This window comes from Sinohyriopsis cumingii, chromosome 14 (genome assembly GCF_028554795.1).
Source record: "Sinohyriopsis cumingii isolate HCF-2022 chromosome 14, ASM2855479v2, whole genome shotgun sequence".
Classification (NCBI taxonomy): domain Eukaryota; kingdom Metazoa; phylum Mollusca; class Bivalvia; order Unionida; family Unionidae; genus Sinohyriopsis; species Sinohyriopsis cumingii.
In genome coordinates, this window is record NC_142974.1 from 18,204,193 (window position 1) to 18,218,655 (window position 14,463).

Below are 14,463 nucleotides of genomic sequence, written 5' to 3' on the forward strand. Positions count from 1 at the left end.
TACGTCTAACTACACCTTCAAATACAACATTCTCATTTTTGTCATCAACATCCTCATGTCCAACAATACTCTCTGAACCTATTTCTAAACCTGATTTACCAAATGATCTAGGTCTTTCTACCTGACCCCCAATAACGGTAGGTATCTTGCTAGGAGGGGTTTTCAAGTCTATACCTTTCACATTACTGTTGCTAGTAATCGGATGCCTAGCGTTCTCTATCCTGGTCGAAGTCGAAGTTAACAGTTTATTTTGATTCTGAATGGGTGTGCGTACAACATTTGTCACATCAGGATGAACACTGGCTTTATAAATCTGTGGGATATTTCCATCGAAGGGGGCGATATGTCTTCTAACGAAAGTCTGTGAAATTATATCCGAACTTTTTGAAACCAGAGTTTGCAGAGCACTGACCCCACTCTTTTCCATAGTTGTTTGGGCCGTTACACCGGTTCGTGACTCCACTGCCGTTGTACCTGGTGTAGAGTCGTCAGCCTCAACCAACACGGGAGACAAACAGTTGGACACTGCAGTTCTGTTCTGAGATTCACTTGATAGGCGGCAGTGTGTATCGCAACCAGTTTTGTTAGAGTCGATCAAGACGGAAGATGAACAGTTAGACACATGAATCTTGTTCTGAGCAGCAACTGATGGAGAGCTATCACCACATCCATTGGGACTACATGATAGGTTACTTACAGCTGGACTATTCGTGCGAACGACATCCGCATAAGACATGGGTTTACTCAAAGATTTCATCAGCTTAACTCTAAGTTGCTCGGTGATGGTGTGGAGAGTTTCATTTTCTTTCATCAACACGCTTTGAGTAGTTTTCAGTGACGTAATCTCATTACGGAGCAGTTCTATTGTTTGAGATTGTGCCTGTACCTTATTGTTTACATCAGCACGGAATGCATTAAGGTCATTCATATTCACCAATGTGATTTGGGTTGCCTTCAGAGATATAATTTCTTCTCTGAGCGAAACAACAGTTTGTTGTAGATGACCGCAATCACTCTTGATTTCCGCTAGCGAGAGTCTTGCTGAATTAATCACTTGTTCTGCTTGCCCTGAGCTATGTTCATCGTCATGTTCACAATGTTCAGCTTGTACATTAGGGTTTGATTTCTTCTTGCTAAAAATAGAATCGATCTCGCAAGGATCCCCTTTTATAAATATAGCTAAAGAATAACAATCCCTTGCATATTTTATTAAACTACTTACACCATTTCTGTTTTTTCTAACAACCAAATATCCAGATGGACAGCCAGGAAAACCTCGTGCTCTACTAAATAAAACTGACCTGTACCAGGTTACAATATCTTCACTGTCGTGTGAAACCTCTAGCAATTTCTCAATATACATGTCTCTGGGTAGATTATCTAGTTCCTGATCAAGTCTTCTAATATAGTCCTGATTGGGAACCTGAGATATGACATCTTGATATGTTGGGCTGTTACAACGGTGACTCGAATCTTGGGCATCTCTGTCAAAACATGTATTATCAATATTAGGACATAATTTTTCAGTACAAGTAACAAGATTGGAAATTCCTCTAAATTGTGTTAAGAGTAAGTTTTGATTAAATTGTATTAGAAGTAAATTGATAAATCATACTGAAAGTAATCTTCTACTAAAATATATTGAGATTTAATCCAATTATTCGTATCCTACTATTCAACAATGATTGCGCTATTATGATCAAGTACGAACCGTCTTATACAAAACATTACTTGTATCTCAGACTCAGCAGAAAGAGAGTACATTCATCAGGTTATAAAAATAGCGAACTAGACAGATTCCAAAAATTCTTATGGAGGGCAAATGTGCTGATCTTGCAGAAGTACTTACGTAATAATGTACATAGACCTAGACAATAATCTGTAAGAGACTATGAAGCCTCGCCTTGAGATTCTGGCCAAACGCAAGAGCTAAAGAACACGCCATATTTGGCGTTGTCTTAAGAAAGCGGGTATATTAAGCCCAGCCGCAGGTCGACACCAGTTTTGCTAGCCAGAAACTCAAGCAGGCTCTGTCTTTTGCAGGTAAGATAACCGTCTATGTACAGTTTTCATAGTATAAGACTTTTTAGTGTTATAAGAATTTTTAGTGTCATAAGAATTTTTAGTGTTATAAGAAATTTTAGTGTTAAGATGTTAACCTAACATCAGTATGTTTAAACATTAGATTATTTAAATATTTTCTTGCTATTCCTTAATATAATGTAACGGAAAGTTTAATTGTTTGAATAACTTATATTTACTTATAACTATATTATTGATTATAGTAAAAGCAATGATCGTTACCAACGTCATACTCAGTAATAGTTAATTTAGAAATAAAATACTCTTTAAATAATAGAGTTTAATATGCTGACTTTCTAGAATAAATTCAGTAAAATATATTTCAATTACGGTATTAGTCTGAAATATTGAATTTTAGATTCCTTTGCTATCGTGAATTTATTCGATATTTAATTATCTGTATTACATTCTAAACGGCAGATATTATACAAGTATGATGTTGGTAAGTGAAAGAATATCGTAGTTTTATATGTATTTCTTATATTCGAAAATTGAGCTTGTTGTAGTTTGATATTGAAATGTAAGTTTACATGTTGAGTATTTCAATAAAGTTTTGCTAGCCAGAAACTCAAGCAGGCTCTGTCTTTTGCAGCTCGATCCCGAGTACCTTCAATTCCCCAAGAATGTAGTCACGTCTTCATCATCGAGTGACACTACATCAAATGACTTGAACCTCCTTCCTTTCTTCTCTCTCTCTCTCTCTCTCGGAATTGAGAAACGGATTAACTTAGAGTTTACGAATTATAAAACTCTTCGTAAAAGCTGGTGGAGAAAGAACAAATTCATTTGTAAAAGTTGGAGGAGAATAAAATGAAGGGAAAAAACATGGATAAAGTGTCACTAAGCATAATGATGATTTACGAGAGAGACTCGCACCAAAACCTTTACGACTAGCAGACCTCATGTCGCTTATGTATGCAGCCGCCTCGCATAGAACAGCTACAGCACTAATCTATCCACATGGCCGATCCGTGGTTCATTCTACTTCGCTCCCGCTTGAATGTCCAGCAACTAACCGCAACTTCCCAGTAACAGGTATACGCCATTACCAACACCCTGTCAGTTCCAGTGATTCACACTCCATTCGACTATGGTTCCCTTGATACTACGCAGACGACGATTGAAAACTAAAGCCAGTACATTAAGCAGACGACTACTGAATAAAGCCCCACATACCACAAGTTCAGCAGGAGCAGCCCTCAGTGACCTCCGCCAGTTCTAAAGAATCCTAACAGAACTCTTACTTGGGAAACTAAATGGGACATAACATATACTGTCAGTGCCTAGAACATTCTGACTTTTAATTCAGTTAATGTGACTCATAATACTATAGACAGTTTTTCTTGGAGTGCAATTTGTCTTTGGAAACATCAGATTCTCACATACAGGTATGTCTGTTATCACATTAGATATTTTTAAAGGTGACCAATCCCAGAATCCTGTTAAATGGTTAAATCATTTTATACGATGGGCTAAGTTTTATGAACTATCAGAAGATAAAGTTCTAAATGCTTTTCCTTTTCACCTTCAGGGGCATGCTAAAATTTGGTATGATACCTTACCAGAAAATGACAAAACCAATTGGCACGACCTAGTCACTGCATTTAAAGCTAGATTTCACACTGACGATATCATTTTAGATTTATCAATTTTACAAACTCGCCAAGAATCTTCTGAAACGGTTATGGACTATTTAAGTCGTCTTTTACAAATTGCAAATAACCAAACTATCCCAGATCAAATATTGTTATCAGTCGCAGTTCAAGGTTTAAAACCAGCCATTAGACAAATTGTACTGAATAAAAACCCCAAAAATATGGATGATTTACGTCAAGCCGCAAATTTAGCAGAGAAATCTATTGCCACCACTGATAACTATGATTGGCCTACACTTAACGGAATTTTAGAGGAACTTAAACAACTTAAAGATGAAATTAAAGCAGTCAACACAGAACAGAATATAGAAAACAATTCATTCTCTCAATCTTTTGTACATGTCAATAAGGAACCATTTCGGTCTCAACGTCATAACTTGTCTTACCAGCCAGCCACAATTCCAAAATTTTCCTGCAGCTCAGTACACTATTCTCGCGATAACTACACATATCAGTTACCTCATGGTGCGCGCTACCAGTCACAACCACATAGTCGTACACAAAAATACTGTCTTGGATGTGGTAGACTCTGTAAATCACGTCGCGTATGTCGTGCACGAAATAAACAATGTCACTCTTGTCATAAAACAGGTCATTTTGCACGAGTATGCTTCTCATCACAACAACAATATGAATTCGCGCCAAATAAAGGGACACAATCTTGCCACAAGCGAACTCGACAGCCCCAAGTTAGTTTGGTAGTGCCAATTCATAAAAACCTCATTCCTACCTATGTCAGAGACAAGATAACTAATGCACTTGTTGATTCAGGCGCAAATATATCAGCAATTAATGAAAAATTTCTTTACCGCGTAGGTTTGAATTCAAGTCACTACAAACCAACTAATATTTCTAAAATTGTAGGAGCAGGTGGTGAACGTCATAGTGTTTCTGGTATGGTTCAACTCAATTTGAAAATAGGAGGCATACGCTTCTCTCACTCATTCTATGTTGTACCTAATTTAAATCATTCGATTATTTTAGGTATTGACTTTTTGACTAAACACAAAGCAGTCGTGAATCTAGATACACAAACGCTCTCTTTGTTAGACGATACGGTAACCGTAAATTTGATTCATAACCAGGCTGGTTTGGCACGCGCCACAAAACACACAATGATCCAACCTAACTCAGTTAGTACAATTGCAGTAAGTATCAGTAAAATTCCCAAGGGAACGCCTGTTTTACTAGAACCGACTTACAGTATGTCAAACTCTACAATTATTCCAGCTAGAACACTTTTAACAGTTTCTAAAAAGAACTTTTTACAAATTATTAACCCAACTCCAATGCCAATGCAAGTACGTGCCAATACAGTATTAGCATGCGTCGATGTACTACACCCGCAAACAATATTTACCTTTAATGAGGACACTTCTGATAGGAATGACACACCTAATATCATGAATACGCAGTCTAACAAATCACAAGAACCAATCAATTTTGATTTACACTCTTCAGATTTGACAGAAAATCAAAAACAAGAACTTCATTCATTTTTGAATCAACATAGGGATGTTTTCGCAGTAAACTTAGATGAGTTAGGCAATACTAATGTGTTCACACACCGAATAGAAACAGGTGACTCTATGCCAGTTCGTTGTCAACCTTACCGTGCGGCACCGCACATCAATAAGGAAATTGATAGACAGGTAGAAGAATTATTAGAACATCAATTAATTGAACCTAGTTCATCTAGTTATGCATCCCCAGTTGTATTGGTCAAAAAGAAAAATGGTGACTATCGTTTTGCTATTGATTATAGGAAACTTAATCAGGTGACACAACCGATGACCTTCCCCCTCCCTCGATTAGAAGACGTCATCGATGCAGTAGGACAAACTCAGCCATGTCTTTTCAGTACTTTAGATTTAAATTCAGCATTTTGGCAAATTTCTATGGACCCATTATCAAAACATAAGAGTGCTTTTATAACATCACGTGGTCTTTACGAATGGAATGTAATGCCGTATGGACTCAGAAATGCCCCCGCCACCTATTGTGTTCTTTTAAGTCATGTTCTTAGAGGGATACCATGGTCAACATGTCTTGCATACATAGATGACATCATTATTTTTTCAAATTCATTTGAAGAACACCTCAAACATCTAGAGCTTATATTTGGACGTTTGCGACAATCAAACTTGACACTTAAACCGTCAAAATGTGTATTTGCAGCATCTGAAGTTGTTTATCTTGGTCATAAATTCTCAACAAAAGGTATCAAGGTAGATGAATCTAAAATAAATACAGTTACACAATTTCCTGTTCCTAAAACACAGAAAGATGTTAGGAGTTTTCTAGGTTTGTGCAACTACTACAGAAAATTTGTTCACGGTTATTCTACCATAGCAGCACCATTAAATAAATTGTTGACAAAGGACAGTTCATTCCATTGGACAGATAAGTGTCAAAAGGCATTTGAAACTCTTAAGACAGCTTTGACTTCAGCGCCTATCTTGGCTTATCCTGACTTTAACAAACCATTTAGGCTCACATGTGATGCTAGCGGCACCGCTCTAGGGTATATTTTGTCTCAAATAGGGACAGATGACAAAGAACATGTTATAGCTTATGGTGGTAGAGCTTTAACAGACGCTGAAAAACGATGGTCAGTTACAGAACAAGAATGTTTAGCTGTTTTGGAAGGTATCAGAACATATCATGTTTACCTATCCCATCAGAAATTCACTGTCATTACAGATCACAAAGCATTAGTGTGGCTTAAGACAGTTAAACACACTTCAGGTAGATTAATTCGTTGGTCACTTCGCTTGCAAGAATACGACTTTGACATCGTGTACACTCCAGGACATAAAAACACAAATGCTGACGCACTCTCACGTCGACACTACGAACAAACTGATAACACTTACAGGGAAGCGGAGAAATCTCCAGATTACATAGACACACAGACTACTCAATCTGAGCCAGCTGTTCACAGTATTCAAAAAGAATTAACAGAAATTACATTTTACTACACAAACGAAGATATTCCAACTCTATCCGCAGTACACACAAATGACACTACACTCAGTGATTCTCTTTCAGAACTACCAGATATTGCTCAATTTCAGCGCGAGTGCCCTGATTTCAAGGACATGTATGTTTACTTAGAGCAAGGAATATTACCAGAGAATACTCGTCGCGCAAAAGCTATTCCGTATGAAGCAAGTCAGTATGAACTCGTAAATGGTGTCTTATATCATTTTTTCCAGCCTCGAGCAAAACACAAAACTTCATCAGATCAACTCATAAAACAAGTCGCTTTACCAACAAATTTGAGACAAGATGTTCTTCTGTCTTATCACGATTCAAAAGCAGGAGGTTGTCATTTAGGTGTCCAAAGAACATATCAAGCTATCAAACAAAAATACTTTTGGCCTAAAATGTACCAAAATGTTTATGATTACATTACATCATGTTCTCAATGTCAACTCATTAAACGGGACACAAATGCTCGAAAGGCTCCATTGCACCCATTGCCTCCGGAAGACGTATTTTCTTGGTGGCACATGGACATTTTGTGCATGCCAAAAAGTAAGGAAGGCTACCAGTATATCTTATTGGTGACAGATAGTTTGTCACATTGGTGTGAAGCCTTTCCCTTACGTACACAAACAGCAACGGACATCGCCAATGTTTTGTATAATGAAATATTCACACGTTATGGTGCACCGCGAACACTTGTCAGTGATCGGGGACGAAACTTTATGTCCCAAATTGTATTAGCACTCTGTGAACTATTTCAAGTAACACGTCACCATACCAGTTCATATCACCCTCAAACTAATTCCGCGTGCGAACGAACGAACAGCACCATTAGTCAATCACTTAGAGCGTACTGCAGTAAACAACAAGATGATTGGCCGTCGCTATTGCCCAGCATAATGATGGCATTCCGAATGAGTCCAGCTGTCAACTCAACTGGTTATTCGCCTTATTACATAGTATTTGGTAAGGAAATGACTTTACCTTTAGATGTGTCTCTTACACCTAAAGAGACTGTCCAGAAACAAACACAACAATACATAGATCACTTAATCCAAAGATTAAAAGTAGTTCAAGAATTAGCTAAAGCAAACACCCGCGAAAGGCAAGATACAACAAAACAGAGGTTTGACCAGAAAGCAAAGGAACCGCCCTTCCGTGTTGGAGATTATGTACACCTACAAATCGCACACATACCTGTAGGGTTGTCAAAAAAGCTTTATCCCCGATGGGAGGGTCCATATTACATCACTCAATTAGGTCCGAATAACACCTACAGATTACGCCGTTGTTCCGACAATAAGGAAATGAAATCATTAGTACACGCCAACAGGCTTAAGTATTATAAAGACCCAAGGGATTATCGACCGCTAACCCCACAAGCAGCTAACGCACCCCCTCAGTCGATTCAGCCACGACATGATCAAACGAGCAATAGTCAAGCACCAACTGACAATGGTACAGAATGGTACTCAGTTGATAAACTTTTGAAATCTAAATGGATTTCTGGAAAGAAACATTATCTGGTCAAGTGGACCGATGGGTCCACACCATCATGGCAACCAACAGAGAATGTTTCTCAGGCATTAAAAGAAGCATTTCACAGAACACGCACACAATCAAATACACGTCGTAAACGACTTGGCCGAATATTTCGTCATTGAATTCAATACGAAATTCAGAAGGAAATTTCTTCTTAACTGGGAGAGATAATTCTAGTCCTTTTCACCATTCCATCAGTCTCTCATGCCTTCTATTTCTTTTTCTTCTCTCGCCGGCAAATCTCTCAAACTTCTTCTTTTTCTTTAAAGGTATGGGTGGAATGTGGATTTGGGTTATAGGACTGCTTCTTCTGACTCTGAATCCAGGGTCTGCAGTGGATGAGCAAAGATTGAACTATGGAGTTATCTTCCAGTCTCTCTCACCAGTATATTGTTCAGCTGATAAGTGGATCCACACCTTTCAAATACAGCTTCCAGAAAACATTTCAGTCGAACCTATAGAATATTGTGTTAAAAATGTACGATGTAACTTCAAAAATGCTCTTCTCCAGCAATTAAATGCAATACGTATTACAATGAATGCACAGTTTAACTCAACAATCTCATTAATTAATGAGTTAATACCAGAAAGTGTTTTTCAGTCTTCAAACGTGTCAAAAAGAGCAATTTTGCCCTTTATTGGTGAAATAGGTAAAAACCTATTCGGTCTGGCTACAACGGGAGACGTTGCCACATTAGCAAGTCACATAAATATGCTGACAAGACAGAATAATAAAATTCTCGGTGCTCTTGCTCGACATGGAGGTGATTTTTCCTCCTATATTTCACAAGTCGATAATCGATTCAATAATATGTTAAAGGCTATTGGTCGCAACTCGCAAACGCTTTTATTATTAGAGGAAGCGATGGTAGAGAATGAAGAAAATATACGTCAACAATATCAGAAATCGGAAGAAGTCATTGCCGCGCAAATGCTGGAATCTCAGCAAATTAGGCACGAATTAGAGAAATTACAGTTAGCAACAGTAGAATTGGCAGCAGACAAGTTACCCGCCGTACTGATTCCACCTCATGTTTTAGCAGAATCAATCAATCAAATCGAGACCATTATATCTACCGATTATCCAGGATATTCCATAACGCCGAAAGATCCGCGTTACTATTATCAGTTTGGGTCATTTATAGCAACGCGTAAAGATCGCGACCTATATATTGCGCTACAGATTCCTATCTCGTCCCGACAGCGACCATTCGAAACGTATCGAATTCAATCGTTTCCGGTCCCAATTAACGCATCATCAACACACGTTACACAATTACTTGATTTACCTGACATAATGTTAGTATCTGATGACCATCAATTTTACACAACACTAGCGCTATCTTCCTTAAATCAATGTACCGGTAAGGACATTTTACACTGCAATATCCGTCCTACACTTAAACCATTGTCTCAGCCTGAATGTGTCAATAGTCTATTTTTGGATGATAAGGCTAATATCCATCAGACTTGTAACTTCCGTTTTATGACAAACCGTGTTGTACCACATATTCTTGATATTTCTTCAAACCAAATATTAGTCTACCTCATAGACGAAATAATATTAGAATGTCAAAATCAACGTCGAGTTATTAAGGGTTGTAGTTTTTGTATTATGAACATCCCATGTCATTGCGCAGTTGTTACCACGTCGATGACTTACGACGGACATATCACTACTTGTACTGACAATTCGACAGAAGTTACTCAACTTCACCCAATTAATTTAGCACTTTTACAACAATTCTTCAATTCTACACACTTAGCAGCCATCTTAGGTAACACATCTTTTGACAATCCTTTGACTATTTCCTTGCCTGAATTCAAATTGTACGAACACCAAATGTCACAATTTTTCGCTACAGATAAGGAAATTGATTTAAATCTTAAGAAGGTAGCCGCACGCGCTAAAACAGATCAAAAGATCTTTTCGTCCTTGGCAGAAACAATGTTAAGTGGAGAAATTTCAATTGACAATGATTCGTGGTTTGATTCTCTTCACATTATGACTATAATTAGTTTTTCATTGTCGATTCTTAACACCTTGGTGATTGTTTGGCTTATATGGCGTTTTAGAGCATTGTCAACTGCACTGTTACTTGCACATACGACAAAAGCACAATCTACAGTCCACTTCCAATATACCATTGCACCTACGACTTCTTCCCCTGATTGGTTTACTACTGTTTCTGATGTCCTCACATGGGATCATTGGATCTTTTCAGTTTCCATCATGACGTTTGTAATTGCCCTTGTCCAAGTTTACAAATGGATTTCACAGTCCAATGCACGAACTAAACTTCGTCTTGAAATAACTACGGGAGTTCAATGTGTGATGGTAGATATTCTTCAGCTTAGCCTATGTCCCTCATATTGGAACATTACTGGACCATCGATGATTGATAACCTTCATGTCACAGGTTACCTTCGACCTCGATTGCATGTCACATGGACAGGTTTTAAGCTCACCAAAGTGAACAGTAACGCTGAACTAACCATGCCAACCTCGTTCAGCATCGACATCGTATCCGCATACAAACTTCGTTCAATATTTAGCCAACCCTTCTGTGCTCACGTTATTTGGACACACCATGACATTGCGTTTCCACAACGCTCGGACGGAAGTATTTCGGAATGTTCTCCTCAATCACACCCTCTCTTACCACCTTACACTATTTTACCGTAAATACACATATATGTGCCCAAGTCTTACTTCCTGACAGGAAAATATGACCGTTTTTTCTTGATGGGTTACAAAAAAAAAAAAAAAAAAAAAAAAAAACATAAGAAAATAAAAGGTGATTTCTAACAGATATTGTCAAATGTTCCATCCATTATATGGAGAATCTTATTAAATATTTTGAAGAAAGAAAAACAAAATACTCCTTATTGCATTTTTGTTATTTGATGCTTTTTTAGTGAGTATTTTAAATTACTCACTGTATCTTTGTATTTTACTAAGTACGTTGCAATGATTTTCTCATGGTAATTTTTGTATTTTACTAAGTATTTTGCAGTGATTTGTTTCAGTGTATTTTCAGTTTTAATGAATATTGTACAGTGATTTTTACAGTGATTTTTCTTATTGTATTTCTTCAAACTATGCTGAGTATGTTGCAGTGACCTTTCTCATTGCATTTGATGTACCTTACCGACTATTCTGCAGTGATTTTTCTTATTGTATTTTTCAATTTTACTGAGTACCTTGCAGTGATTTGTTTTCTCATTGCAATTTTGTATTTTACTGAATATTTTGCAGTGTTTTTTGTTCTTCTCTCATTGTACCTTTTGATATTTTATGAATAGTTGCATTGTTTTTCTCATTGTATATTTTGTATTTTATTCTGTGTTTGCAGTGTTTTTCTCATGTATTTTTGAATTTACAATATATATTTCACAACAATTTATTATTGAATGTCTTGATCTGTCACCTTTTACCTTCTATTTATGAATGTAATTTTTTTTCTTTCGAGCCTCGAGGACTCGGCTCAAGTGAACCGGAGGGTATTATTAGGACATAATTTTTCAGTACAAGTAACAAGATTGGAAATTCCTCTAAATTGTGTTAAGAGTAAGTTTTGATTAAATTGTATTAGAAGTAAATTGATAAATCATACTGAAAGTAATCTTCTACTAAAATATATTGAGATTTAATCCAATTATTCGTATCCTACTATTCAACAATGATTGCGCTATTATGATCAAGTACGAACCGTCTTATACAAAACATTACTTGTATCTCAGACTCAGCAGAAAGAGAGTACATTCATCAGGTTATAAAAATAGCGAACTAGACAGATTCCAAAAATTCTTATGGAGGGCAAATGTGCTGATCTTGCAGAAGTACTTACGTAATAATGTACATAGACCTAGACAATAATCTGTAAGAGACTATGAAGCCTCGCCTTGAGATTCTGGCCAAACGCAAGAGCTAAAGAACACGCCATATTTGGCGTTGTCTTAAGAAAGCGGGTATATTAAGCCCAGCCGCAGGTCGACACCAGTTTTGCTAGCCAGAAACTCAAGCAGGCTCTGTCTTTTGCAGGTAAGATAACCGTCTATGTACAGTTTTCATAGTATAAGACTTTTTAGTGTTATAAGAATTTTTAGTGTCATAAGAATTTTTAGTGTTATAAGAAATTTTAGTGTTAAGATGTTAACCTAACATCAGTATGTTTAAACATTAGATTATTTAAATATTTTCTTGCTATTCCTTAATATAATGTAACGGAAAGTTTAATTGTTTGAATAACTTATATTTACTTATAACTATATTATTGATTATAGTAAAAGCAATGATCGTTACCAACGTCATACTCAGTAATAGTTAATTTAGAAATAAAATACTCTTTAAATAATAGAGTTTAATATGCTGACTTTCTAGAATAAATTCAGTAAAATATATTTCAATTACGGTATTAGTCTGAAATATTGAATTTTAGATTCCTTTGCTATCGTGAATTTATTCGATATTTAATTATCTGTATTACATTCTAAACGGCAGATATTATACAAGTATGATGTTGGTAAGTGAAAGAATATCGTAGTTTTATATGTATTTCTTATATTCGAAAATTGAGCTTGTTGTAGTTTGATATTGAAATGTAAGTTTACATGTTGAGTATTTCAATAAAGTTTTGCTAGCCAGAAACTCAAGCAGGCTCTGTCTTTTGCAGCTCGATCCCGAGTACCTTCAATTCCCCAAGAATGTAGTCACGTCTTCATCATCGAGTGACACTACATCAAATGACTTGAACCTCCTTCCTTTCTTCTCTCTCTCTCTCTCTCTCGGAATTGAGAAACGGATTAACTTAGAGTTTACGAATTATAAAACTCTTCGTAAAATCAACATTCTGTGTACTCGTGTACTGAGGTTGCGAGCATAGATCTGCCTTGTTTGCATTGTCAGGCTCATCACTCACCAAATCTGCGTCATAAAAAGCATTTAAACCACAATTCCCATGTACAGTACAATCACCTTCATTTTCTGTTTCCAGTTCAGTATATTTCTTCCTGGAGCGAGTCTCATAAACAGAATTATCCATGATTTGCACATAAGCACTGCAACGTCCATCTGAACAGTCCGCCATCTTGCATTCTCAATTTCAAATAGGTTATCTGTGATTCTTGTAAATTATGTATATTATGTCGCATTGATCGTCTTACAAAATTGGAACACGTATTTAGTTTGACCATCATCCGAATTTATGGTGTTACATTGTTTGTTACTCTTGTGGAGATAGTGTTCTAATAAACCCCTGCTTTCCATTAAATCCCCTAAAATTCTACGTTTGTACTTGCAATTTAAAACATTTCTGAAAATAAATATAAAATAAATAAGCAATCCTTCGTCAGATCCCGATTAGTCTGTGGATTGCTTGTGACTAGTTATCGGTCTCAGTGTGCAATAGTGTAATAAACTGATCCGAGGTCAACCCGGAAGTTATGTATTGCTATTTTTATTGGTTAGTCTATCGGAATATGGAAATTGTGTATCGGAATATGGAAATTTTCTTGAACTAATTTTGTATTCGTTGGAAAACAAGGTATTCATGTTTTCATTTATTAGTACATTTTTCATTTTTGTGGTGATGCCATTCTGTATTGTGCAAATTTTGAGCCCTAATATTATCCCTTTTGGTAAAATGTGTCTACTTTCTATACTGTACGATAACACCTGCAGAGGAATAATCTGTTATTAAGGCCAACCACTAGGCCTGCAATTGCGGGCACTTTGATTTGTCAGTAAAAAATGAAAAATTCATCATCATCATCATCATCTTTATTTCCTTCCATGGAAGATTACATGATATAAGAATAAATCATCTGAATACAATCAATAAATATAAAAAAAAAAAAAAAAAAAAAAAAAAAATGTTCTATATTGGAATACAAATTCTTACACAATATCAATCAACAAAGTGTTCGTCAACTCATAAGTTGCAAGTTTCAGTACCTTATTTACAGAAGATAGCTGCACACTGCATGACAAAGTATGCTGCATACAGGACGAATAGCTTGGAGTTTTCTTTGTCGATTGATTACTCCTGATGGTAACCTTTTACCTAAAAGATATTGTAGTTGCAGCTCATCTTCTGCATTAAATAACGTAATGTGCAGGCTCAGGGGAAATTTATCAGTAAGGAAATCCCAGAAAGAATTTCGAAAGTTCGACATATAAGGACAACTAACA

The 14,463-nt window shown here is 36.5% G+C and overlaps 1 long non-coding RNA gene across 1 annotated transcript; it reads left to right on the forward strand.

Annotated features, from left to right (window-relative positions):
* Positions 1 to 1,514: 1,514 nt before the first annotated feature.
* LOC149783351 (uncharacterized) lies at positions 1,515 to 12,926 on the forward strand. Its single transcript, XR_016413587.1, has 2 exons — positions 1,515 to 3,470; positions 8,540 to 12,926. It is a non-coding gene; the product is annotated as an uncharacterized LOC149783351 (long non-coding RNA).
* Positions 12,927 to 14,463: the final 1,537 nt, after the last annotated feature.